This window comes from Phocoena phocoena, chromosome 6, assembly GCF_963924675.1.
Source record: "Phocoena phocoena chromosome 6, mPhoPho1.1, whole genome shotgun sequence".
Taxonomy (NCBI): domain Eukaryota; kingdom Metazoa; phylum Chordata; class Mammalia; order Artiodactyla; family Phocoenidae; genus Phocoena; species Phocoena phocoena.
Window position 1 is genome coordinate 92309265 of NC_089224.1, and position 25574 is coordinate 92334838.

Below are 25574 nucleotides of genomic sequence, written 5' to 3' on the forward strand. Positions count from 1 at the left end.
TTGGAAAAGAGGTCTTTGCAGATGTAATTAAGAATCTTGAGGTGAGATCATCCTGGACTAACCAGGTAGAACCTAAGTCCAATGACACGTGTCCTTATAAGAGACATAAGAAGAGGTAACACAGAGACGAAGGCCACAAGAGGAGACAGAGGCAGAGGTTGGAGTTCCATATAGCCCAAGCCAAAGAACACCAGAAGCTGGAAGAGGCAAGGAAGTATTCTTCCCTAGAGACTTCAGAGGAAGCAGTGCCCTGCCAGTACCTTGATTTTGGATTTCTGGCCTCTAGAATTGTGAGAGAATAAGTTTTTGTTGTTGTAAGCCACCAAGTTTGTGGTAATTTGTTACAGTAGCCCTAGGAAACCAATATACTCGGATCTACCCAAGAATTATACCTACAGTGCCAATACCATAGAGGCTGAAAGCCAATATTACACACATTCATCACTATTTTCTTATTATACTATGCTCAGCCTTTACAAGTTGTTTTCACCTTTTCTTGTTTTGAAAGAACCATTAACCTTTTTCAGCCTGAATCCCGATTCACTAGAAGGAAAGGGTAGTCGTATTTGGGGATAGCGTCTAGATTATATTTTAATCTGTTTTGCTGCTTGTCTAGCTAGATATTGATTTTTTTTTAAAGCATGGATCAATATTTTCTAAAACTTGCCTGACCATGAGAATGATGAGCAGTATTTTAAAAAAACAGGGCTTCCCTGGTGGCACAGCGGTTGAGAGTCCGCCTGCCGATGCAGGCGACACGGGTTCGTGCCCCGGTCTGGGAAGATCCCACATGCCGCGGAGCGGCTGGGCCCGTGAGCCATGGCCGCTGAGCCTGTGCATCCAGAGCCTGTGCTCCTCAATGGGAGAGGCCACAACGGTGAGAGGCCCGCGTACTGCAAAAAAAAAAAAAAAAAAAAAAAAAAAAAAAAAAAAAAACAGCTTCCCAGGCTTCTCCTTTCAAAATGCAGATCCAGAAGATCCAGGTTTGAGAATTAGCATTTTTAACAAGTGCTGGTGATTTTGGGGGTCAGTTTGGGAAAACGTTGTCTAGCGTACCACTAAAGCAGTAAGGGGTGTGGCCACAGGAGCCCTACCGCTGCCCTTGGCTCTCTGGTTGTCCATCTGGTCTGAGAAAGGACTTGGGGACTCCCTGTTCAAAACCCTTTGGTTCCATTTCTTTTGCACACCGACTAAGGCTCAGAACTGCAATTTCATTTCTGGCCCCATCTTCCATCATGTCTGTCTCTGGACCTATTTTTGCCCTCTGCACCCAGCCTACTTGTAACCAGAATGATCTTTTAAAAAGGGCAAGCCAGGGCTTCCCTGGTGGCGCAGTGGTTAAGAATCCGTCTGACAATGCGGGGGACACGGGTTCGATCCCAGGTCCGGGAAGATCCCACATGCCGCGGAGCAACTAAGCCCGTGCGCCACAACTACTGAGCCTGTGCTCTAGAGCCCGCGAGCCACAACTACTGAAGCCCGCGCACCTACAGCCCGTGCTCCACAAGAGAAGCCACCGCACTGAGAAGCCCGCGCACCGTAACAAGGAGTAGCCCCTGCTCGCCGCAAAGCAACAAAGACCCAACACAGCCATACATAAATAAATAAATAAATAAATAAATAAATATATATATATATATATATATATATATAAAAGAGAAAAGAAAGTGGCATAAGAGAGAAGCAGAAGAGACAGACCCTCATATGAGAACACAGGGAGTAAGTAGGTTTGAGGAAAGGCCAGTGTTCCCCCTTAACTGCAGTCTAGACAGAGATTGTCTTAGGCAGGTGCTGTGTCTTTTAAAACCCCATGGCTTTTATTCAAGGCTTCCTTCCTCTTCCTCCCTCTCTCTCCCAGCCCAGCCAACCCCTATTTATATTCAAGTCTTTGGCTCAAATATTAGGCCTTTCTGACCAGTATCGTCACGTGCTCTTGAAGGCCCTAGTGCTTCTCCTGCAGAGCCAGGCACGTAAATAACCATCAGCGTCCTCGCATGAGATCCAGTCTCCCCTGCGGGAATGTCGTCTCTGTGAGGACCTGCATCCCAGCTCCTGACCGAGTGTGTAGCCTGTCATGTGCAATTGTCAGTTGTTTTTGCATGAACGAATATATGAAGGAAGAAATGAAGACAGTGTCTGCCTAGACTGCAGTTAAGGGGGACCACTGGCCTTTCCTCAAACCTACTTCCTGTGTTCTCACTGGAGGGGTCTGTCTCTTGTGCCTCTCTTTATGCTTTCTTTTCTTTTTTCTTTCTTTTTCTTGAAATGTAGTTGATTTACAGTGTTGTGTTAGTTTCGCGTGTACAGTACAGTGATTCGGGTGCCTGTATCTATATCTATGTTCCTTTTCAGATTCTCTTCCATTATAGGTTATTACAAGATATTGAGTATAGTTCCCTGTGCTATGGAGTAGATCCTGTTGTTTATCTATTCTTTTTTTCTCTGTCATAGAATCTTTAGTTTACATGTTTTCATCACAGCGAGAGAATCCATCGCCTACATCCCCCTGAAGCAAAGTGAATCAGCTATAGCTATACATATACGTGTATCTGTTTATCTATTCTTATGCTACTTTCCTCCGTGTTTTGTTTCTCACTTGTTAGTACCTCTAAATCACAGTTCTTTTTTTTTTTTTTAACATCTTTATTGGGGTATAATTGCCTTACAGTGGTGTGTTAGTTTCTGCTGTATAACAAAGTGAATCAGTTATACATATACATATGTTCCCATATCTCTTCCCTCTTGCGTCTCCTGCCCTCCCACCCTCCCTATCCCACCCCTCCAGGCGGTCACAAAGCACCGAGCCGATATCCCTAAATCACAGTTCTTTTTTTCACCATTCCTTTTTTTCTAAACATAATTGAGGTACATAATTTACCTAACATAAAGCACACATTTAAGTGTACAATAATTTCTAGTAAATTTACCTACCATCATCATAATCCAGTTTAATAACATTTTCATCACTCCAATAAGATCCCTATTATGTCCTATTAGTTTGTCTCCACTTCACCCCCGATCCCAAGCACTACTTTCTGTCTCTATAGGTTTGCCTGTTACGGACATTTAATGTAAATGGAATCATACAATGTGTGGTCTTTTGTGTCTGGCTTCTTTTGCTTAGCATGGTGTTTTCGAGATTCATCCATGTTGTAACCTCTAGTAGTATTTCATTTCTTTTAATGCCGAGTAGTATTTCATTTCATGGATATACCAGAGTTTTGCTTTGTTTTCTAATCCATTCACAAGTTGATGGACTTTTAGGTTGTTTCCCCGTTTGGGCTGTTATGAATAATTCTGTTACGAATACTCACGCACAAGTCTTTGTGTGGACGCATGTTTTCTTTTGTCGTGGATATGAACCTAGGAGTGGAATTGCTGGGTCATGTGGTAAATCTGTGTTTAACTGTTTGAAGAACTGTCAGATTGTTTTCCAGAGTAGCTACACCATGTTACACTCCCACCAGCCGTGGATGGGGGTTCTGATTTTTCCACATCTTACCAATGCTTGCTATTGTCTGTGTTTTGATTATAACCATCCTAGTGGGTGTCAAGTGGCATTTCATTGTGCTTTAGATGTGCGTTTCCCTGTTAGCTAGTGATGCTGAGTATCTTTTCATCTGCTTATTGGCCATTTGTATGCAGTTAATTTTTCAATGGCTTGGTTTCCTTTATGTGCAAGAGGGTACAGGGTATATTCTGTTATTCTTTTATTGCAGATGTGTAGTCAATGTTTTCTGAGTGAGGGGCCCTCTTCTTGATGATGGGGGAAGGGGGCTCAGTTCACTTTTCCCTTTTAGGATCACTGCCATTCTCCCACCACTGCCCTGGGAGGGGGTAGGAGTGTCTCATCAATCTCTTTTCTTTCCATTTCTTTCCCTTTCTTTTCTTTCTCTCTCTCTCTTCTGTCTGATTATTTTCCCCTCACATCTCAGCTTTTTTGTTTTTATCATTGTTATTAACCTATCAGTGTTATATTTTTTATTGTGGTAAAAGATACATAACAAAAATCACACTTTTAACCATTTTTAACTAGCATTATGTCATTCTTATTGTTCTGCAGCCATCACCACCATCCATCTGCAGGACTTCTTCATTATCCCAAACTGTAACTCTGTCCCGATGAAATACTAACTCTCCATTCCCCTCCTGCCTTCAGCTCCTGGCAACCACTTCAGTGTCACAGTTTATATGTAATAATATCTAGCTGTCTTCTCAAGGGGATTTTAAATATATCCTCTTAAGAGTAAAAAGCAAGTAAGATGGCTAAACCTCAACCTAGCATTTTAATAACCTCTGGACAGGGCAAGCTAGAAAGGCAGTCATGTTACATGCATTTAAGAACTTTATATTTCCAAAATAAAGTTCCTAGGAAGCTGCTACATACTAGATCTTAAAGGAATTTGCTGGCCACAGAGCGTCCTTTCTCCTGAGGAGTAAACTGCCCAGTGCTGACATCCTGGAAGTGTCTTGCCTTTATTCAGCTGGAGCCACCAACTGCACCTGTTTGGATCTGCATTGTTTTCTTGAATTGTGTTTATTTCATGACTGTACAGAACTACATCAATCCGTGTTAAAAGTACAAAGATCCATGTTAACAGAAATATCTCTTGGGCTGAAATAATGTGATTTGGCTGCCATCTTAATCAAATATACCAGCTAAGTCCCAAATGCTGTCTTTACCTTACCCTCTTGTTTTATATACAGAGACTAAAAACTAAGTATTTGCAAAAAAGAGCACAGGACATTCTAGTACACACCTTGGACTTTTTTCTCAGAAAGAAGTCTTGTACTTATTTACATTGTTAAAAGATAAACTGAGGGGCTTCCCTGGTGGCCCAGCGGTTGAGAGTCCGCCTGCCGATGCAGGGGACGAGGGTTCGTGCTCCGGTCTGGGAAGATCCCACATGCCGCGGAGCGGCTGGGCCCGTGAGCCACGGCCGCTGAGCCTGTGCGTCCGGAGCCCGTGTTCCGCAACGGGAGAGGCCACAGCCGTGGGAGGCCCGCGTACCGAAAAAAAAAGATAAACTGAGCCATAGTGAGGATTTTAAGAGTGTATTTGAACAAAAACGCATTCAAATTAGGCAGCACCAAACCGGAAGTGGTTAGCAGCGCTCTGCCCACAGGAGCTGGGGAGAGACTTTTATAGAGAAAAGGTGGAAGCAATGAAAGGAAAGTAAGCAATGGCTGTAACTTAAAGCCTCACTGGCCGTTTGTATTGTTTCTCCTTAGTGTTTTGATTTTGTAACCTTGAGGCAATAACAGCGTAAATTTTGGTTTGCTGTCGGGGGTCTCCATGGCAGTAGAGCCACCTCTGTCTAATGACCTCCTTGTTTAATTAATTTAACCACATATACAATATTTTTCAGTCGTGCTTAGGCAAGAGGCAGGTGGGTACCAGTTAGGCAAGTTGGGGGTTCTGGCTGTAAAACCGTTTGAAAGGGGCACATTTCCTAACCAAGGACATGAGAGAGCCACATAAAAAGAGGATGTTGCCTCTGTGTGTACAACTTACTGCTGGGAGGGGGATTGTTCTCCTGGAATGGCAGATGTTCTCTGTTACAAAAAGGGAAAAGCATTTAGACTCTTCCGGTGGTGAATAGAGGCCACAGGTTACAGCTTTCTTTGCGAGCTGCCTTTAGAAAGCCGTTCTGCTGAGGACCTCCTGTTGCCAGCAGTGCTGACCAGTTGTCCTTTGTATTTGCCAATGACGACATAGAGGATTGTTTGTGCAGGGGCTCTGGACAAAAAGACACATTTGGGACCAGAAGTCCTTTCTACATTGGGTACATACATAAAGATTGTTCCAAATTTGCTTCCTTGCCGAAGGAACTCTTTTATGGCAGACTGTTTTAGTCCTTGAAACTATTTAGAGTGGTGGATCTCAAAGGGGGATGACAGTGGGGGTTAAGAGTCACTCCAGGACTAGCTATTGGCTAAATGTTCACCATACCCTCTCTTGGAGAATCACTGTCTTGATTTTTTTTTAAATATGCATTTTGAATTATTACAAGGAATCAGATGTGAAATGCCCTGGTGTACGCTATAATATGGTGCATCAGTATTGGTTATCGTTAGTCCTATGCGTTGCTCCCTATGTGTCAAATAAAGTGAAGGTCAAATAAATGAAGTCACAATTGATAACTCTCATTATATATGTAGAGATAAGGAATATTCTGGCAAATGAAAGATCTCAGGTACCTTCTCCTCTGCTGTTTTATTTATTCATCATGTCCTCTTGCTGACAATAATAGCTAACATTGACTGAGCATTTGCTATGAGCTGGGTACTATGCTCGGCCCTTACATGTACCATTTCATATAGTCCTCGAAATGGCCCTGCAAAGGAGGAACTCTTATTCACCCCCATTTTACAGATGTGGTGACTGGGGCTCAGCAAAGTGAAATGAATTATCCAAGATCTCAGAGTGAGTGTTGGAACTCAGGTGAAAAGACACTTTATAACCTCTCTACGTAGGGGTTGATGAATGCAAATTGATTTTACTATCAGCTAAAGCAGAGTAGGTCCTAGGATGGGGCAAAAGTAGTTTTGCCAGATAACACACTGGACACCCAGTTAGATTTGAATTTTACATAAGCAACGAGTAATTGTTTAGTATCAGTATGTGCCAAACATTGCATGGGACATACTAAGAAATTGTTTATTTGTTACCAAAATTTAAATTTAACTGGCCATCCTATATTTTAATTTGCTAAGTCTGGCAGTCCCAGGCAGGGAGGGGTATTGCAAAGGAGGTAAAGGAAACAGCTTAATGCATCTGATTGCTGTGCTCTGAGATTATTTGTGGTTTTGTATTTCTTCCATGACTATGACTTTATTCATTTCAGGATGACCACATAGTAAGTTCATTATATTAAGCTTTAAATCAGACAGATATACAGGTTCAGTTTATACAGTAAACTAATAACCTATCAATGAATCTCTCCTGATCCACTTTTTTTTTTTTTTTTCCTAGAAATAAAGCCTTCCAAACCTGACCCATGCCAAGATATGTACCTCACTGGTTTCTCTATGAAGTGAAACCATGGGAAATTCTGCCCCCACTTTGTTTGTTTCTCTTGACTTAAAACAAAAAACACGACTTTTCCTCAATCTGGGCACGTTATTATTTTTCTGAAGCCTGTTCTAGGGGTTTCATTTTTAGCTGGGCTATCAATCAGTGATTTCATTTCCTGCAGAGAGTGTCATCATCCCAGGTTTTAAAACGTCGATGAAATATTCTTGTGCTTTTACCTAGTCTATGGCTTAGTAAAGTTCCCCTCTCTCTGGGTGGTCACCTCCTGAAACAGATGACAGTGGCCTGCATATTCCCAGCAAAAGTTCTGACACATTCACAAATATTTCCTGAGTACATCAGTGCATTTCCTCCAATGCATATTTCTAGCATTCCAGGGGTGGGAGCGACTAATGATGCCAAAGCTCTAGAATAGTCTCTGTCCTGTATGTCAGAGCCATTTTGCAGATAAGCCTGTCTTCTTATGAATGATCTGCCCAATCTAATTAGCTTTGAAGCAGGGCGTATCTGCAGTTACCAAAGTCTGACTTCTCATAAAACTAAGGCAAGCAATCCAAACGCAGAACCCACCGGCGGGAACCATCGGTCTTTGGTGCTCTTGAAAGGTTGCCAACTGGGTCCCATTAGGCGAGAGTTTGCCTATCTAGTTTATTTATGAATAAATTATCCTTAATGTCTGGGAGGGTTTGGAATGGTCACAGGTTATTCCTGAAAAACAAATTATTCACGTGGCTGTTTCCAAAAGGCTTTGTCCTGAAACAAGTCCGGTATCACAGAGGTCTCATAAATCTTTAGCATCATCCTCCGAAACTATCTGTTGGATTCATCCACAGAAAGATCTTGCTTCATTATACAAGCACTTAAGATAGTTTAAGTGAGCATCTAGCACTCCCCTTCATAAATTATCAATGCCTTCCTTTCCTGTGTCTTTCTTCTACCCATCCTCAATGACCTTCCTCCTTGCTTTTTTCTGTAGCAGTGAAAACTAGTAGTTAACAGAGAAAATCTGACACACATGTAAGTTGTATATAAAAGGAGGATACGTGCTCAGGCAAGGTGATTGCTCCACTGGCTAGGAGAACAGGCTTCAAAGTGCTGAGAGATTTACATGCCAGGAGTCGGGCTGTTTTGATGTCACCTGAGCTTATTACTGTTGCAACAATTGCTTCTTCCTCAGAAATGAGACAGTGGAAATGTGACATTTATTTTAGCTCAACATTATCATGTATATTCCTAAAAAGAAAAAGGTACCGGTAGCCACAATCCCCACTCCCTCTCCAAAGGGATCTGGGCTAGAAGGTAAGGTAATGGATCAGTCATCATATTCTCCATATGCTCAGAGACTGTGAGCTTTGATCTCTAATGTGATGAATTTTCTAGTGAATTTCAGTTTAGAAAAATGAATGAGAATAATAGCTAACATTTATCGAGAACTTTCCATGTGTCAGGCATTGCCCACTGCTTAGGGTATTATTTATTTCTTACACAACCGTATGAGATGGGTACCATGAGCATCTCCAACTTACAGAGGAAGAAAAGGTACAGAGACACAAAGTAACTTGTCCAAAAACACACAGCAGAGTCTCAGAGCCCAGATCTAACCAGGCAGCCCTTGATCTTTTTTTTTTTTTCCCAGCCCTTGTTCTTAACTATGTCGTACTGCTTCCCCTGGTAGAACAAAATGGTGATGCTCTTATGCAGGCAGATAAAGTAGGTCTCACAGCCCCTGATCAATAAGAGAGCTTTTATGTAGTTCTGTTTGTATTTGTTCTTCAAGTGCAAAACTGGAGTTTAACTGGTGGGATAAGATCAGATTTTCATCCCGGAGATGTGGTTGTTTTTCAGGCTTGCCCTTGGGTTTACATCCTATCAACATTCTGATTACATTTCATTATCATTCGACTGCAGTGATTCATGAATTTGATAAAAACAGACTGGCTCTTCAATAAATAAGGGAAGCTGGGCTGACAGTGAATAAATAGACCTTTCTTTGAATCTGGAGAAATTCAGCCTACGGATGTCCTGCAATATTTATTAGGAGACCACTATACCCACCATGCCTGAGCTTGGAGCTGTTTCTCTTAGTTTTTCCTAAGATACGTGTATTTCTGTTATACAGCATTTCTTAACTTCTAGGTTTAAAAAAAAAAACGTATTGAGTGTTATGTTGCATGTTCTTACCTGTGGTGTACTGTATCTAAACACGTTCAAATTCTGAGGGTGATTTTTCAAATTTATGGCAGTAAATCCTTTGGAAATTTTGAAAATGAAAAGCTTAAGTTGAGAAATAGACAAACATCCAGGAAGAATTATTATTCTTATTATTCTTAATGTGTTTTATATATGTTGGTTCCTACAAAGAAAAGATGAAGAAAACCCAAATATGAGAAAAATTTCCAAGTTTATCCCATGAATGACATAGGAAAATCCCTCTTAAGAGAAAAGGCATTGCAAAAGAGGCAAAGAATATTTTTCTTTTTTTTTTTTTTTTTTTTTTTTTTTTGCGGTACACAGGCCTCTCACTGTTGTGGCCTCTCCCACTTACGGAGCACAGGCTCCGGACGCGCAGGCTCAGCGGCCATGGCTCACGGGCCCAGCCGCTCCGCGGCACGTGGGATCCTCCCAGACCGGGGCACGAACCCGAGTCCCCTGCATCGGCAGGCGGACTCTCAACCACTGCGCCACCAGGGAAGCCCTATTTTTCTTTTTCAAACAAAAATATGCATCCTGTTTCTAAGCATTCTTCATAGTATTTAACAGTTTATTAAAATAAACCTTTTTCCTCCATACGGATTTTATCAAACTTTCTTATCCTATAATAGTCTTTGACCCACCCTTCCTATTTTCTTTTCTCACCCTTGTTTCTTCTCTTCTTCCCTCTCTTCTCTTTTTCCTTCCTCCTTCCCTTCCTTCCTTACTTCCTTCCTCATTCCTTCCCTCCCCATTCACTCCCTTTCTTTTTCCCAGCATTCACTAAGGGTCAGACACTATGTTATTTCACTTAACACTCACAACTGTACCGTGAAAGAGGGACCCTTGTTTCGTTTATTTGAAGAGCTCCATGCTCTGAAAAGGTGATGTTCCCAAGGTCACAAAATCTGTAGGAGTGGAGACAGGAATCAGTCCTAGGTCTGTAATATTCCACAGCCCACAGTTTATTGCTTTCCATACAATGAGTATTTCTTTAATAAATGGGAGGTTATTTTAATTAAAATTTAATGACAGGACTGACAAAGACATATGATATTGCTTATATGTGGAACCTAAAAAATAATACAAATGAACTTATTTACAAAACAGAAATAAATTCACAGGCACAGAAAACAAACTTATGGTTACCAAAGTGGAAAGGGGGGAGGGATAAATTGGGAATCTGAGATTAACAGATACACACTACTGTATATAAAATAGATAAACAACAAGGACCTACTGTATAGCACAGGGAACTATATTCAATACCTTTTTAAATTTTTTATTTATTTTATTTTTGGCTGCGTTGGGTCTTTGTTGCTGCACTCGGGCTTTTCTGTAGTTGCAGCGAGCAGGGGCTACTCTTCGTTGCAGCGCGTGGGCTTCTCATTGCGGTGTCTTATAGTTGCGGAGAACGGGCTCTAGGCGCGTGGGCTTCAGTAATTGTGGCTCGCGGGCTCTAGAGTGCAGACTCAGTAGTCATGGCGCACGGGCTTAGTTGCTCTGCGGCATGTGGGATCTTCCCGGACCAGGACTCGAACCCATGTCCCCTGCATTGGCAGGCGGATTCTTAACCACTGAGCCACCAGGGAAGCCCTCAATATCTCATAATAGCCTATAATGGAAAAAACTCTTTAAAAAATTATATATATATATATAACTGAATCACTTTGTTATATACCTGAATCATTGTAAATCAACTCTACTTCAATAAAAAAAAATTAATGATAGGAAAATAGCTAAATAGCTGTAATCCCCCAGGAGAAGGCATTAGTCAAGAACCCTTCTGAGCTAAGACTGATCTGGCTCTTTGGACTGGCCCCAGGGCAGTTACAGAGCAGCAGACCAGCATAGATGAATAATAACAGCTACCATCTACTGAGAATCTAAATGGTGGGTTCTTTGGTCTCTGTAAGCATTAACTCAACCAGTGCTCACCACAAACCCATGATATAGATACTATGTAATTGTCTCCATTTTAAAGGCTAGGAAGCTGAAACTGAGACACAGGGAGGTAAAGTCACCTGTGAAAGGTCCCACCCAGAATCAGTGGAGGAATAAGGGTTTGGCCCCCAGAGCACATCCTCCTACCCATGACTCCGGACCACCTCCTGCCTGTCATCCACACATGCTTGTCCTTTTCTCAGGTGATGCTGAGCCAGTTAACTTCACAACCAGCCATTTCCTTGGAGTTCAGGTCCATAGCAAAGAAAAGGCATGGGTCTGCTTTCCCAGTCAATAACTTTCAAGCCACACATTCTTTGTGCAAGTGACGTATCTGAAAAGAGCTATTTTTACAGATAATAGCAGAAAAAAAAGAAAGGCCAGTTGAACTCACCCATGATAAATGTTAGAAATTTAAGGGTCAGTGTGGTCCTTGCATATGAAACACTAAATTCTTCTTGGAAATCATCTTATGGGACAATCTAGTTTGTTTAGTATTTCAAAAGTGCAATTTTTTTACCTAAAGTTCAGGATCTACTTTACCCAATGTACTTCAGAAGTCTGTTTTGGTGAGTTGGTATTTTGTTGAAAAGAAATTTCTTAGAAAAATAATCAAATGGGGATTTTTTGAATTTAAAAAGAACATTTTATTGTAATGAGAATAAGAAGTATATGCGCATGCAGCTGATAAATAGCTATTGAATGTCTTGTAAGTGCGACGCTTCCTGCCATGTGCCTGGTGCATCTTCTTCTCCCAATTATGTCTAGAATCTGATTCCACCATTACTATCACCACTGTACCATGACCATCCTAGTTTAAGCTATTGTCACCTCTTGCCAAGATTACTACAATAGCTTCTAAGTGGTCTCCTGGCTACTCCTTTTCCCGCCTGTAGTACAGACCTTATATAGTAGCAGCCACAGTGATCTTTAAAACAACTTGTCATTTACCTGCTTAAAATAAATGAGTGGCTTTACATCTTATTCAAGACAAAAATAATCCCAAATCCTTATCAGGGCTTGTGGGGTCCTCATGATTTGGCCTGGCCTGTTTTCTTTCTGAGCTCACTCACTGCCACCCTCCCCTCATCTACCCCTCCTCAGCTGTGAAGGCCTCCTGGCTGCTCTACACATGGTTGGTCAGTGTTGCCACAGCTGCTGTTTCCTGTGCTGAAATGCTTTTCCCTTCAATATCTCATGGCTCACTCCTTTTTCCAGTTCTCTGCTCAAATGTCACCTCATTAAGGAGTCTCTTTTTGACCATACTGTATAAAATAGTACCCACTCCCAGTGGGCCATCAATGTCATCCCTTTCCCCTGCCTTATTTTTCTTTATAACAGTTACCACCTCCTGACAATAACATATTTCTAATAGCTACATGTGTTAATTCAACTGACCTTTGATTTTCTATCCTGTTATCTTATTTCACATTATCTGGCATTCTTTTCCCTTGTTGTTTTTTTTTGATCTTTCCCCATTCTTCACACTGTATTAGGATGTAAGCTCCATGAACACATTTTTTTCATTTATTCAACAAATTTTAATTAGCACCTACTCTATGCCAAGCTGTGGGCATCTAGAAATTAACTAAAGAGACTATAATCCTGTATGCATGTAGGTTACTTTTTAGTAAGGGGAGATAGACAAGAAACAAACAAGCAGGTATATTATATGAAAGATGATGATAAGTGCTTTGGAGAAAAATAAATCAGAATATTATCAGATGGGAGTGACATGGTTGTGGCTGGAAGAATGGAGTCTGTCTTTAACCAGGTGGGCAAGACTATGGGAGGAGCAGATTTGGGGAGGAAATTAAGAATTTTCTGGGCACTTGTTAAGTTTAAGATGATGTCTAGTCATCCAAGTGGAGAGGTCAGTTGTGAGTCTGGAGTTCAGGCAGAGGGCAGGCTGAGATAGAAATCTGGGACTCATCAGTACATAGCCACAAGACAGGATGAGATCACAGAGGGACAGAAGGAAAGAAGGAGTTGAGGCCCTAGTCCTGGATCAGCCTATATTAAAGATTTGGAAGATGAGGAAAAAAAGGAGACCAAGAAAGAATGGCTAGTGAGGTCTGTGAGGAACCAGGAGAGAGGAGTATTTGGGAAGCCAAATGAAGGAAGTAGTTCAAAAAGGGGTGACCGAACATCTGTGTCAAATCCTGCTGAAAGGTAGAGTAAGATGAGTTCTGAGAAATGATCATTGGGTTTGGCAGCCTGGAGAGGTCATGTTGTCTGTGACCAATGCTCTGTCAGTGGGGCAACGAGGACAAAAGAAAGAATGGGGGTGATGGGGGCAGGAAATGGAGACAATAAGTAGAACTCTCTCTTTTAAATACGTCTGATCTAAGGGGGAATAGAAAATTGAGGTGGTAGCTGCAGAAGGCTTTAGAGTTAAGAGAAGTTTTTTTTTTTTTTTGGTTTTCTTGTTTGTTTGTTTGTTTGTTTTTAAAGTGGGAGAGATCACAGTAGACCTTATGAGGTGAGAGAAAATTTATGTTGCAGGAGAGGATACAGTTGGGGGAGTAATGTCCTGGAAGGGGTAAGAAGGGACGGGATCCATTGCAAATGGAGGAGATGGCCTTAGCTAGGGTCAGGGGCATGTGCTCATAGTCACAAGAGGGAAGGCCATCTTCTCATTGCCTCTTCTTACTCAGTGAGATGGGAAGCCAGGACATCAGATGACAGTGACATGGAGCAAGAAGTGTATAAGGGAAAAGGAGAAGGTGTACCTAGTCATTGCCAGAGTAGGGGAATGAATGGACTGGGGAAATGTAAATAGCATCTCCAGGCACCACTTAAAGGAAGCAGTCATCAATTTAAAGTGAGACTGGCCAGGTGGTTGTATGTATTTGTCTAATCATGTCAGTGTTGAATGCAGATGTGGAACGGACAAAAAGTTGGATTGATCTGGGGTTACTGATTACAGGGTGAATATGGCAAAGGGAGAGACAGAGAAAGGAGTAGAGAGCATACACAAGGGATGGACCGTGGAATCTAAGCTCCAGAAAGAATGAGACCAGGAGGGATGAGGAACAATGATGCATAATGGAATCATTGGATTAGCCTTGGTCATGGGGTTGGAGAATTATTGGAGTTGGCATAGTAGTAGAAAGAGTGTGGGACTTCCCTGGTGGCACAGTGGTTAAGAATCCGCCTGCCAATGCAAGGGACATGATTTTGAGCCCTGGCCTGGGAAGATATCACATGCCTCAGAGCAGCGAAGCCCGTACACCACAACTACTGATCCTGCGAGCCGCAGCTACTGAAGCCCACATGCCTAGATGCCATGCTCCGCAACAAGAGAAGCCACCACAATGAGAAGCCCACACACTGCAAGGAAGAGTGGCCCCTGCTCGCCGCAACTACAGAAAGCCCCCACGCAGCAACGAAGACCCAGTGCAGCCAAAAATAAATAAATGCATTTTTTTTTAAAAAAGAAAGAGTGGTGGTTAGAGAATAGGATGTTTGAAACTGAGATTATGAAGGGTGCACGGTTATTGGTAATTACAAGGTCTAGGATGGGACCATGGAACTGGATGGCTGAAGTAGGAAGACAATAACAGTTATTTTTAAAAATTTATTATTTATTTATTTATGGATTTTTTTGGTTGCACCTCGCGGCATGCAGGATCTTAGTTCCCCCACCAGGGATCGAACCCATGCCCCGGCAATGGAAGCTTGGAGTCTTAACCACTGGACCACCAGGGAAGTCCCAATAATAGTTATTTTTTAAAAACTAAAAAACTAAGAGGCCAGGATATTCAAAGACTTATCCACATGGGTGTTATAATCATTAAGACTTATAATGAGAATGTTGGAGAGAGTGAGAGATGCTAAGATCTTCAGGTAATGAGGGAGGGGGATTTTATATTGAGAAAGGAGGACAGTAGTCTGGAAGAAGCAGTAAAGAACAAGAACACCCATCCCACCTCCAGGCCCAGTGGCTTGAGGATGAGGGAAAGCACTTGACTGTTCACTGCCACATCCCTGGCACCTACAATGGGGCCTCACACATGGGAGAATCTTAATAAATATCTGTTGAGTGGATGAGTGACAGGGAATCTCCATTTTGGCAAGAGGAGTCATTGGAGACTGGTTTGGGAAGCTAACTCAGATGCATTGTGAAAGGTGGTCAGGAAATGGGGAGAGGCCAAGGGCAGGGAGATCTGCTAAGAGGCCACTGAATAGTCCAGGTGGGAAAGGAGGAGTGACCTGTGAAGGGGCAGTGGGGACAGTAACAGGGGCCAGAATAGCTTGACCACAGTGAGGAAGAGGGCGAGTGACCACGGGGACTGTGGGACCCTTGAGTCAGGAAATACAGGGCAGATGAGTGAGGGGAGGTTAGTAAGCAGTTGGGTTGGAGCGTGTGTGTTTGATGGGTGTTCAAGGGAAGATGCTGAACCCGAGGTAAGACTCTAGGCTGCCCTGGATAGAGTGCCTCTGTCAAGGGGAGGGTCAGGATAATGGCAGTGGGGAAGAAGGTTGTGGACGGAGCCCCTGGAAACAGCAGCCTTGGGGGCAGGCTTGAAGCCGGGGAGTCAAATAGGCCTTGACTGGTAAGAAGGGCTTTCTAGGTAAAGAGCAGAATGTGACTAGAATGGGCGAAATAACTGGTGGATCCAGGGCCGACCGAGTGATACCGACCCAGAGTAAATGAAAGCAGAAGGTAGAGCTAAGGCTGGAAGGGGAGGGGTGCAGTGAGGGCTCATTTCTCCCTGGCAGGGCCCTGCCCTGGGGTAAGATGGTCCCCCCATCTTGTAGGAACCAAGCACTCTGGACACAGTGCCTAGCAGGGACCCCTCCAGAGAGTGGCCGCAAACCACAGCACACATGCATGTCGGCATGAAGGCTTCACTTCCCCTCTCTGATATTCAGGTCTGTGGCAGCATCCTCTGTCTGCAGAATATTCCAGAATATTGAGAACGGGCTGGAGACTTTAACAGAACTCAAAGCAAAACTCCAAGGCAAAAGCTTGAGAGGGAAATATTTCTAGGATATTGTGATAGAGATGGTGGGCACGTAACCATACTGACAGCGCAACCATCCTGCCTATACAGACGGTAACCACTGCTTCTGCACTTGTCTGGCCAGAGGTGGGTCATAGATATGACTCTGGCCTTAAAACCAAATTAACCAGAGCTTTCACTCATCATGCCCATGTAATTGTTGTTTATTGTTTTCTTTAGAAATGACAAAAATACCAAAGAAAGCAAGCTTATAGCAAAGAAATTAGCCCTGACCTAAGAGTGAGCAGGCCTGAGTCCGAGTCCTGACCTTGACCCAGTTTTGCCTGGTGGTTTTGTGTAAGTCCCATCCCCCTTCCAGGATTCAGTTGCTTTCACTGATAACAACTAACATTGTAGCTGGCCTTGGGCTTACAGCTTTACAAGGATGGTCTCATTTTACACTCACAACAGTCATATTGTAGACGTGACACTGCAGGTTGATGTTCTCATGATCTGCCTTTTCTAGGTGAGGATTCGGAGAGATGGAGATGCTGAGCAACTTTCCCAAGGTCACACAGCTGATAAATGACAGACCAGGATTCGAACCCTGGTCTTTAGCTCCAGAGACCCTGGATTTCACTGACACTTCACTATACTGTAAAATGAGGAACGTGGCTGGGGTGACGTAATGTGCCTCCTAGCTCTCATTCTCATTTGTCTGACATTTGGATATACCCTCACTCATCCCAAGCAAGTTAAGAAAATGCCTGATATAAAACAGAAGCGGTGGCAGCCATCTGTCTAAACGCACAGTTCTCTGTTCGTGCTGGCCTATCTTATCTCGGTCAGTCTATAAATTAATTAGCAGTCCTTCACAGGAGTCACAAACTATTTCTATAGTCTGGCTTTGGAAGTTATTTGAGTTTGCAGTGCCTGCTCCTAAAATTTACTAGGCTGTGGTCTAAAAAGAAAAGGAACTAGGAAGGAAGGGAGGAAGGAAAGCAGGGAGGGAGGGAAGGAAGGAAGGAAGGGGAAAAGAAGACAAAGGAGGGAGATTGGGATTGACATATACACATTACGATATATAAAAGATAACTAATAAGAACCTACTGTATACAGGGAACTCGATTCGGTGCTCTGTAATGACCTATACTGGAATGGAGTCTAGAAGAGAGTGGATGTATGTATACATATGGCTGATTCACTTCGTTGTACAGCAGAAACTAACACAACATTGTAAATCAACTATATGCCAAAAAAACAATTAAAAAAAAAGAAAAAGAAGAGAGAAAGGAGAAGAGGGAGAAGGAAAAGAAGCAGGAGAGAAGGCAAAGGCCTTTACTTGAGGAGTCGGAGGCTCTTCACAGATTATGTGGGTTTTTATGCTTTAGTTGACTTTATCATAAGCTGTTATGGTTTCTAAAGTGATTTTACATAGGTCATGGTCCCCTCCCAACAAGCTTTTAATATGCTGTAGAAGAAGCCATTCTTATTCTCCATATCTAAATGGTCTTTAACATTTTATAATCTTCATTGTTAAGTAAGTAATTAACTTACTCTGTGTAGATAAACTCAGACTGCCTTCAGAGTATTCCCCCATCATATTCAGTGAACTTACCTTCACGCCTGGATAAGTAATTTAATATATTCAGTATCGTAGAAGGAAAAAGCCTACTGTCTTGTTGGGTTGTTCTCAATATTAAAATACTTTACCAGTAAGTCAGGGACTACTTACTGCAAAGGCCACCCCTCTCTGATGATCAGAATTATTAAAGTTTAAAATGTCAAGTTTCCCTTAATAGTACTGAATATCCTTATGGTTCTTTCCATAAATTAACAGCCTGTAATTAAGAGTTCTGAGGAAAACACTTGAGCATGACTGGGAAAATGTTACGGTCCCATTTTTTAAAAACTAAAAAATCATTCTCACGTTACCTAAGCTGAAAAGGAATTAAGTACCACCAGAAAGAAAGGTAGTTTTGTATTTAGAACACAGATCGCTGGGAATTCCCTGGCCGTCCAGTGGTTAGAACTCAGCGCTTTCACTGCTGGGGCCCCAGGTTCCATCCCTGGTCTGGGGAACTAAGATCCCGCAAGCCTGGTGGTACAGCCAAAAATAAATAAAATAAAACACGGATCGCTAATGAGAAGCAAACACTGGATTTACTCAACAGAAACTGCCTTCCGCACTGGGGGCACTGCTCCCATCGTGGCGTGGCGTCTGTGAACAGGCTGGGTCCCTTCCCGTACATTCCAAGTATATTTAGCAGACTTTGTGTTTGTGATGCAGTGCCTTAAAAGCACCTTGTTCCACGCTGTGTCTCCATTAGGGCATGAACTCCAGAGTGTTTACTAGATTTTTTAAATGCTTCAGTTGTTAAATGAGATAAAATTCCCAGCCAGGAAACAAAGAACTTGAGCCTCCGGGCTTTGTTGTTAATTACCAAAGTATTACACGAGTACATTCTTTTCATTAACACTTAAGCTTTGAGGCCTCTGTAAAGAGGAAGGTGGAGCCATAGTGGTCCCACGTGGCCTTCCTGTGCCTTCTTGCTTCCCTCACAGCGGGACTCTGTCGTCTGTGCTCTCTCTCCCTTCCCCACCCTGCCTTTCCCCTGCACATGTAGCTTTTTTTCTGCATCCTTTCCAACAAGCAGCTTCCATGTTGCTGCATTTCATTGATGATTTTAGTCTGGAACACTGTATGACTTGCACTTTATAGTGGTACCTTTAAATGTATATTACAAGGGGCAATCTGGATGCACACTGTCCCTTTGTCCATGTAGAGAAGGCACAGTCCAGCTATAATGTGGGACAAAATGAAAGCAGTTAGATGGGCAAAAGTTGCTTGGGTTTTGGAATCTTTCTTTAGAGTGTTTTTAAAAGTCTTTTGAACAAAGAGTCTCAAGCATTGGGGTGAATGTCATCAGGTCACCATTTCCTTGTGTTAGAGGATTTGGCAAAGGAGAGGCCAAGTGTGAGGATGCAGGGAAAGGAAATATATGTGGAACAGGCTGGAAAGGAACTTACTCGGGCACAGGAAGCTGGAGATCCTGGAGAGGAAATGAAGGAAAGGCAGGCAGCCACAAACTAGGCCAAGAACGGGAGTAAACATGGTCCCAGAGCCAAGTGTTCTCATGTGACAGCCATCCCTGTCTCTGTGTTCACTTGCTCTCTCCTTCCCCTGCCTAAAGATAATTGTGTCCACCCCAAGTGGGTCCCAGACCAGGCTATGTCATAGAATCATGTGAGAGGCTTAAACAAATATAGATTCCTGAGCCCCAGATCTTCTAGGGAAATTAACCCAGGCTTTTTTTTTTTTTTTTTCCCCCAGTTTTCCAGCTACTCTCAACGTGGGCTAGCTTGGGAAACACTGATACTCAAAATTTTAAGAGCTGACCATTACTCAGAAACCAGACTTGATACCAGAGAAGAGATGGTTTTGAGAAGAGTGTTTTTAATTTGATAAAACAACTATGAGTCAGAACAAACAGTCCATATCCTGTCTTATATGTTGTGCATTCATTCAGAAAGTTGATGGTTAAAACAGTCTATGGATGAAATATCTCTTCTATGGAAAAGCCAAGGATGTAAGCATCATTCCTTACAATTATCTAGAGATGACGTTTTTGCCCTTTTATAAAAATCAGAGATCAGTGGAGAAATGTCTTAAGTGGGAAATCCATAAACAAACAAAACATCCAAGATGAATAGGGTAAAACCACTACCAGAATCAGAAAATAAGCCAAAGATCTGTGTGCGTCCTAGGAGTTTGTTGGCTGGCTATCCCAAGTCCCAGAGCCTTCAGGGGAAAATTACTCCTTTTATATTTAAATTAAAATTACTTGGACCCATACCCACAAAGTGTTAGAGGTAGTCCAGTGCCCACCCCGCTATTTTTATGGATTTTTTAATGTTGTTTTTTTGTGTGTTTTTTTGCGGTACACAGGCCTCTCACTGTTGTGGCCTCTCCCGTTGCAGAGCACAGGCTCCGGACGCGCAGGCTCAGCGGCCAGGAGCGGCATGTGGGATCTTCCCGGACCAGGGCACGAACCCGTGTCCCCTGCGTCGGCAGGTGGACTCTCAACCACTGCGCCACCAGGGAAGCCCATTTTTATGGACTTTTAACTCGAGTGGTTAACTCCGGTGGGATGGAATTAGTTCTCCTGGTCACTTCTTGTTCTGATTTCCCATCTTGTCTGAATTATTAATCTCACATCCTTCTTGTGTGATATCCAGCCTGCACCAAGCCATATATTAGCCCCTTGCCTTTGGTTCTCCGAACAAATACTGTTATCAGAGGTCTAGGGGTTACCTGAAGTACTTACATCACAACATTGCACAGCAAGCAATTTTAAAAGTTTATATTAAACAGTCTCTTTATTTTGGCCATTCTGTGATCAGGAATTTCTTATTCACTGACTCCTCCCTACCACTTCAGTCTTCTTCTGACTCGCAGATCTTATAACCTTCTGAATTCCAAAAGTGAATTGCAAATTCAAGTGTATAAGCATTTTTTTTAATTTTAAGAGATATCACCAAATTGTATAACAAATTTACCAGTTTATTAACATCAGTTTATATTCCCTTCAACAGTGTTCAATACTTAATTTTCATCATTCTCTCACCAATGATAGATAATATTTGTATTTTATGTATTTACTGATATAGGCAAAATATGTTATTCCAGTATTCTCATTGCCTTTTTTTTTTTTTTTTTTTTTGCGGTACGCGGGCCTCTCACTGCTGTGGCCTCTCCCGTTGCGGAGCACAGGCTCCGGACGTGCAGGCTCAGCAGCCATGGCTCACGGGCCCAGCCGCTCCGCGGCATGTGGGATCTTCCCGGACCGGAGCACGAACCCGTGTCCCCTGCATCGGCAGGTGGACTCTCAACCACTGTGCCACCAGGGAAGCCCTGCATTTTTTATTTTTAATGAGAAAGAGTTTCGGCATCTTTTCCTAAGTTCAATGGCCAGTTATAAGTACTTATCTGTAAATGACTGGTTTGTTTTTTTCAATCAGATAGTTGGTAATTTTCTTCAATTTTCATATTGATTTGTAAGAACTCTTTGCATATTAGAGATAGTAACCCGTTGTTATATATGTTGCAAATATTTCCTCGTTTGTTTCTTCTCTTAGATTTTCAGTGGTGCATCTGGTCCCATGGGGATGCCCTTGGGATTGGGATTGTTCCTAACTTTCCAATGACTCTACCTGGCACTTGCTGGGAAAGCCCAACAGATCTAAGGCTATTGGTTTGATGGGGGCCAGCCTTCCTGGTGCTGGTTTTCTTTGCTTTTCCATCTTATTCTTACTCTTTTTTTTCTAGCAAGCCTTTATTTTCTGTAGGACACATTTAGTACTTGAGGAGTATACCCAGCTGATGCTTTTTGGTCTTTCTCCTTGCCAGAAGGAAGAAATGGCAAATTCTTTATGATTGACCAGTCTTGGCCCCTTCTTTGGGTTTTCAGATCAGCTCTCTGAGCAACTCATGGGTCTTTCTTTCAGCTTCTATTCTTCTCTAAGCTTGGGGAGGAAGAAGAGGCTCTGTCAATCTGTGTCTAGGCTGACTTCTTTCCCAGAAACTCAACCTTTACTTTTGGTGTTTCTCTAGTAAGTACATTCTATTTCTTGTGTCCCCTGGAGGCCACTCTTGCTCAGGGGCACCATTTAAAATGGGCAGGCAACATAAGCAAAAATGTATACTTAGGCCATAGGGGAAAAAAAAATCATGACCTCCCCTCTTGCCAAGCAACATTTCCATAGAAGGCGTTGTGTCCTAAATGGTGTAGGGAGTGTTTAGCATTTTCATATCCCAGCTATGTTTGTTTGTCTTCGCAGAATCAGTAGCCCTTTATTTGCTTCATAAGTGCTTCTTACATGGATCAAGGAGCCTATATATTTCATAAAATATTCTCAGCTCTAATAACCATTATCATGTTAAGACACATACAGTGTGATGAGCCCATAAGCATGCACTGGGTAAGAAGCCAGCCTTTCCCATCTCCAGTGTTTTTTTTTTAATTTATTTTATTTATTTTATTATTTATTGGGTCTTTGTTGCTGTGCGCAGGCTTTCTCTAGTTGCGGTGAGCAATGGGCTACTCTTTGTTGTGGTTCGCGGGCTTCTCACTGTGGTGCCTTCTCTTGTTGCAGAGCACGGGCTCTAGGCGCCTGGTCTTCAGGAGTTGTGGCTCGCAGGTTCTGGAGTGCAGGCTCAGTAGCTGCGGCACACGGGCTTAGTTGCTCCGCGGCATGTGGGATCTTCCCGGTCCAGGGCTCAAACCCGTGTCCCCTGCATTGGCAGGCGGATTCTTAACCACTGTGCCACCAGGGAAGCCCTCCAGTGTTTCTTATACTTTCATGTTCTTACGAATCACCTAGGAGCTGTTAAAACAGTTTCCCTGGTCCTGCCCCCAGAGATTCTGACTTAGTAGGTAAAGGTGGAGCCTAGGAATTTGCATTTTTAATAAATGCAGACATGGTCCTGATATCTGTGGTCCATAGTCCTGGCTTTGGGTCCAGGGCAAGATATCTCAACGTCGGCACTCTTGACATTTGGGATACAACGATCCTTTGTTGTTGTGGGACTGTACCATACCCTTCAGTATATTTAGCAACGTCCCTGGCCTCTAACCGTTAGACGTCAGTAGCACCCCACCCCTATTATGACAATATGACAATCAAAAATGTCTTCAGACATTTCCAAAATGTCTGGGTGGGTGGGTGGGGGCGGTGGGAGGGAGGCATCAAATCACCCTTGGTTGAGAACCGCTGACCTAGGGGGAAATAAATGTTAATTGAAAACAGTTTTTACTTTCACATGCAGATGTTCATACCCTTGCATTGATTTCATTGAACAAATTAAACAAATATTTCTGATCCCTGGTATGTACCAAGCCTTTCATTTTAAAAAAGTGTAGCTTAATCATGGCTTCCTCTTTAATATCTTATAAGATGAAAGAAAAGGAAATGTTCTTGTAAATTAATATCTATTGAACATGTACTTTTCCTAAATTAATATTCCCAGTAGTTTTCTGTAGAATATGCCAGAACTTTAAAATTAACAGAAAATTAGCATTAATTAATTCATATTTAAAAATAATATTACAGTAATATTAACACTGACATTGCTTTCGGAAAGAATTCAGAATTGCTGTACTATTTCTAATAAGGAAACAAATTTGACTGGTAAATGACACATTCTAATTTAGGAATGTAGGAAGAAAATGAGGATGCACTTGCCCTAATACTGTTTATAAAAATCTCACCTCTGCTGTAAGTGTAGAATTTTTCCTTGAAGAGTCTATGGTCCATATAAATAAATAAGTGTCCCCAGACATGCTCATTTCAATGTGAGTTTTCACATGCTATTAAAATGTTAAAAATAGATCACAATGTAGGGCACCCAAATATTTAACTCAGGTTAGTGCCACGAAGAGCTGAAAGAAAGAGAGAAAGGAAGGAAGGAAGGAGGAAAGGAAGAAAGAAAAGAAAAGGAAAGAAAGGGATTGACTGAGGCTAAAACTCTGTAATCTCCAACCACTGGTCAGTAAATTCTGTTGAAATTCAATAGTGTAAGAGACAAACATGCAAAAAGGCTGGTGAAACGATTCCTAAATGCCAAGAAAAAGAAGCCTATAGATTTTCAGGAACCCTGAGGAGAACCGCTGAGGTCTCCATTGTAGCCTTCACTGCATCCCCACCTCCCCTTTGGTGAAGGTGTGAATAAGCCTTCAGACAGTAAAGAAGCCTTTTCCGGGGTTGATGCTATTTTTAATGTCTTTAGCTGGACAGGCTTTCTGGACAGGTCCCCGTGTTACCGTTTCTTGTATGGGAAATCAAGGTCCCTGGCAGTTGTCTTTCCCTGCTGTGTGTGGTAGGCAGAACTGATTCTCAGAAGAGGACCCCGGGATTTTGGCCAGCGGTTCAGAAAAAAAGCAGGCCAACAGAGGATGGAAACTAGGGGAGTAAGGGGCTCTGACTTGCAGAGGTGGAGAGGGAGAATCACTGGGAAATGAAAACCTTGATCATGCCTAGTGGAAAGTTGAATTCAAGAAATCTGACTGCATATCATGGTTATATTTCCTCCGCATAGAACACCTTGGTTTTAAAAATACTCTTTTCTGTGTGAGGTGTTTCTGTGTGTGTCCTCCCAGGATTTCTAGAAGGTCCATCTTCAGAGGGTCATTAACATTATTTAAATATTCATGGTGGGGGAGGGGATTACAAGCTGAAATTTCAGACAGCTTGGGAGTGGGGGATGGCTGGCCACCCGCCGGATCCAGCCCCACGCGGTGTATCAGCTGCCTCCTTCCCCACCGCTGGCTTTGTTAACACACGAGCTCTGACACCAAGCCACCAGCTGCCACAACAGGGAGGGCAGCATGAAGGCTCTGGAGAGCCAGTGAACCAGAAGCATCCCTGTCCCTCAGCCTCTGGACCACGTCACGGAGAGGCCCAAAACACACAAAGACGCGTCTCCCACCGGCTCCCAGCGGTCCTGCTTACCCGGACACAGCCTTGGTGCTGGTAAGGGATGGGGAGCTCGACCCCTCGGATAGGAACTCAGCGGTGCCGGCCTTGTGAGGGCGCGCACGCAGCCACACACTTCCATATACACTCATACGCACGTATGTATACACCAACGCACACGTCCAGATGCACGCACGCCGACACGGCCACACGTGCGCTAACACAGGTCCACGTACCCAGACACAGTGCCCTCTCCCCAGTTAGGAAATACTCGGCTTCATTTGCCCCATCCCTCCATCCCTCCAATCTATCCATTCACTCATTTCTTGGTTTCTCAGTGTGTGCCAAGATTTCGCCAAAGCCACAGACAGAAGGTGCGAGTGGTTGGGGAGGGGATATGGAAGCGGAGGGCAGACCTCTGCCCCAGGCGCTGGGAAGGGGGCGGGGAAGGGGCGGGCTCCGGGAGCAGGCGGGCGGCGCTCCCGGCCCTCCAGCGCGCAGAGCGGCCGCGGCTCTCGGCAGATGCGCTCGCCCCAGCCGGGGCCTGCCGAACGCCTTTCCGCGGAGTCTCCCCGACGCCCCGAGGAGGAGATAGCGGCCGCGCCGCGCTAGATCGGAGGCCGAGGACAGCGCCTCCGTCCGGCGCCCAGAGGTGGGTGTCCAAGCTCAGGCGCGGCGACCCAGGAAACCAAGTCCCTGGGGCCCCCTCCTGGTGTTGGGGCCTCGGGCGCGCGGGGAGAGGGTGGCTTGAGAGGGATTGGTCCCTTGGGAGGCCCTCTGATGCACCGCGGACTTTGAAGGGCTTTTATGGTCCTTGCCTAGTGGAGCGTGTGCGGGGCGGGGGCCTGGCTGGAAAGGGCTGTGACCCTGTGGCTTTGAATTCCTAGGTTTGGGGGAGGGCCAGCTTTTGGCTGCTTTATTCAATACTTACTCACTTATATATGCTTTAAAAACTAAACTTAGGAATACCACCTCCCTCC

General features: G+C 43.4%; 1 protein-coding gene across 2 annotated transcripts in view; it reads left to right on the forward strand.

Annotated features, from left to right (window-relative positions):
• Nucleotides 1-25574, forward strand: part of LOC136124125 (PALM2-AKAP2 fusion protein) — a 269905-nt gene that overhangs the window by 136896 nt on the left and 107435 nt on the right. The window contains exon 1 of one of the 2 annotated variants that reach the window (XM_065878540.1): nt 25116-25246. The exons of the other annotated variant lie outside the window; for it this stretch is intronic. The gene's annotated coding sequence lies outside the window, so the exon portion shown is untranslated. Of the gene's footprint in view, nt 1-25115; nt 25247-25574 lie in introns of those variants that run through there. 2 annotated transcript variants of the gene reach the window in all.